This window comes from Austrofundulus limnaeus, unplaced genomic scaffold, assembly GCF_001266775.1.
Source record: "Austrofundulus limnaeus strain Quisiro unplaced genomic scaffold, Austrofundulus_limnaeus-1.0 Scaffold2375, whole genome shotgun sequence".
NCBI classification, from domain to species: Eukaryota; Metazoa; Chordata; class Actinopteri; order Cyprinodontiformes; family Rivulidae; genus Austrofundulus; species Austrofundulus limnaeus.
Window position 1 is genome coordinate 15,731 of NW_013954777.1, and position 3,474 is coordinate 19,204.

Genomic DNA, 3,474 nt, shown 5'->3' on the forward strand with positions numbered 1-3,474 from the left:
TTGTTAAAGTATGTATTATTTGCTTCTGTTTTTTTAATTCAGGAGATTTTAAAAACATCCTTTATTTTATGGAAACACCCTCTTGATTCAAGAGAAAACTCCGGTTTTTAAGAAAATGGCTGCTTATCAATTAATTGTTAGTCAAGATAAATCAACTTCAGATTAATTAATCAATAACTTGCATCCCTAATTTATACAGGAATGAAATTAATTTTTATCTACTCATATTCCTGTAATTAAGTGTTTTAATGATTTGGCCGATTAATCAATTAATCGAAAAATAATAAACAAATTAATAGATTATTAAAATAATCGTTAGTTGCAATCCTACTCCCCACCCTTCTTCCCATGTCCCACAAACCACATAAGCTGGCGTAAGACACCCAAATGTCCCTCATAGGACAAGTTCTGGTTCATCTGAGAGGCTCACCCTCAGCAGTTTGTYTCAAACCTTCATCACCTTTCACATCACATGAGTGATGTTTACAGTGCTGATTCTGATCATCCTCCATGAATGTGTTTGAATCAGTCATTTCATGTTGGGGATTGTTGGATTTCTAAACCCTAAAAGGACATCCCGGGGGTTCTACAGGAAGCTTGTTGAACTAAAGGGACTGTCCCCTCAGCTTTGAAGAGCAGCTCTGTCAAATATCAGTAGTTAGTACCTGCTCAGTAATCAGGACTTTATCCGTTGATGGTACTTCATCAGTCCTGACTTCAGTCATAGAGCATGGAGTTTGGAGAAAGAGGCAGAAGTCTTCAACCAGGCTATACTAATGGCCAACCAAATGTGGTGATCTATTCAGTGGATTTCACATAGTTTTGAGTAGATGTATATATTATTTTCTCTGTGGGGTAGGACCCTGTACCCCCKTCGGACCGCCTCACAACGCTAGCACTCCCTAAAAGCTGATTTATATTTCTGGTCTCCCATTTTATTTACTGTGTTTTGTGATGAAAACTGCGTAACTTCCATTTGTTCTGTCTTGCTGAGAGCCCATCCTGTACATTGGCCCCAGTCAGAACTCTGTCCTGTGTCCAAACCTGTGTGGTTTGTTGTGTGACTGGGCCAGACTTTCTGAGCGTGTTTATTTATGGGAGGTAGTGTATCCTTGAAAATGATTGGTTCCCAGAAGCCTGTCGCAAAAATAACAGGGGTGTATAAGTACATTTACATTTACAGTACTTAATTTTTTTAAGGATTTGTAATTTTACCAAGTATTTTTATCACAACTTTTACTTTTATTTTGTTACATTTAAAACAAAAAAAGGATACTTTTACTCTTTAAATTTAACACCCAGTTTCACGTTGCAAATTAAAATGTAACCAAACTCATGAAAAGAGTTGTTTATGAACTATAAAAATGAAGTTTTGAATTAACTTAACCTAGCTGATTCCACTAAACAGAGCTGAGTAAATATAAAACTATAGTTTACTGAACTCGGTTTTGTGGAACCAGTTTAAGTAAATTCAAAACTGCATTTCTTAGTGTGTGTAAAAGTACTTTTACTTTTCTGAGTAGTTTTATGACTTTTACTGAAGTACTTTCCTTATCAGTGAAATAATTTTTACCGAAGTAATTTTCTGCTAAGATGTTTTTTTACTTTTACTTAATTTTTTTACTTTCAAATACTTTATACACCTCTGAAAATGAGCAAGATGGAACATGCAACCAGTTCACATCTTCCTTCCATCTTTGCAGTTAYCAAAAAAAAGCTGACTTCTCATCCAACAACACAAGCTTCTCTTTAAACATCTAATGAGTGGACAAAAACATCCATCAATCACTGTATGTAGAAGTGATGCATGGATGTTCAGATATCTGCAGTGAAGATCTGGATACTTTTATTTATCCCTAAGGAAATTCTTCCATGCTAAATAGTGATTTAGTTAACTGTCCTTTATATTAATGTCAGATATGATGCCATGACGTACTACAAGAAGATTCCTGAGCTGAAAGAAGTGATGGATCAGATTGCSAGTGGGTTCTTCAGCCCCAGAGATCCAGAACTGTTTAAAGACCTCACTAACATGCTCTTCAAACATGACCGGTGAGGAAGTTCAGGAGATAATAGATCTGTTTCTTTGTTCTTTGTCTTTATTTCACATGATTTATTTGTTTCTGTTTAGATTCAAAGTGTTTGCAGACTTTGAAGCCTATATGAAATGCCAGGAGAAAGTCAGCAAGCTCTATCAGGTAATATTTAACCATTTTTATTGTTTTGAATATGTTTTGCATATATATTTAGTGGTTTTGTAATCTAAATCATTTTAGCAGTGATGGGCAGCGCTAATATAAATTTTAGTTACGCAATTTTTATAGCGCTAGTCAATTTATTTAGGTCAGCAAGTTCAAAAGCACACATGCTCAATAAAATTTAGCGGAAGCTAATATAAAGTGCAACATGTTCTCCTTTTACCAGAAAACATTCAGGTAAGAGAAAAGTCAGCTTTTTTTACTARCATCTAGTGGTAAGATTATTTACTTTAACAGCTTGGCATGTATCGGCACAGAATGGGGAGGTGATTTGTAGAAACAGACTTTTAAATCATGGTTGTATTACCTTTTTGTTTTCCTTCGGTAAGAAAACATGCAGATATATTAGTAATTTTAAACTGTTTGTCGTAAAAAGGAGGCGATGCATTCTGGGTAGACTACAGGACACAGAACAGGAACGCCGTTCTTTTCAAAATAAGAGCATGAATTTAAACTGTTCCATGTTTCTTTCCTTACTATTATTATTTCTTTAGTATTTATTGCTGCGGTGTTCCTCAGAGAGGAGGTACAAACTGCACAGCTGAGTGTGGTTCTGCAAATCAGAACCACAGTTTGATTGTCACCCAGTGAAGAAGTTCTAATTGCTTCCTCCCACGCAAAGAATTGTGGGAACACTAAAGTCTGTAGTAAGTGGAAAACCGTCACCGAGAAGAGTCAGAAGTCAGAGTATAAAGGTCTGTGAACACAATGCAGACTGAGGTATCGCTGTTTCCTCACAGTGGAGATACATTGTTTGTGTTAAGTAGAGACAGCTTTCCCACTCCATTCAAGAGAATGATGACAAAGTTTTAATGAATTACTGTATGTGGCTACAGAAAGTAGTGAGACTAGATGGCTTTTTAGCTTTGCTTTAGATGAAATTGACGTTTGAATGTGAAACGTTATTTGCAAGTAGCGCTACTCTATTCTAAATTTAGAAAGCTCAAATCCGTACATCATTTTACGAAATTAGTAAAACCCCTAAAGCGCAAAGGAGAAATTTAGGTCCGCAATTAGTGCATTTGCGCTTTAGGGGACTAGTGCTCACCACTGCATTTTAGTATAATAATAATTACCTCTGCCAAGGGCGAAGTAATGTTTTCGGTCGCTTATGTCTGTCTGTCTGTCTGTCTGTTGTTCTATCGTTCTGTCTGTTGACAACATTACTCAAAAACTTGAGGACGGATTGTCATGACATTTTTACCACATGTGTGTA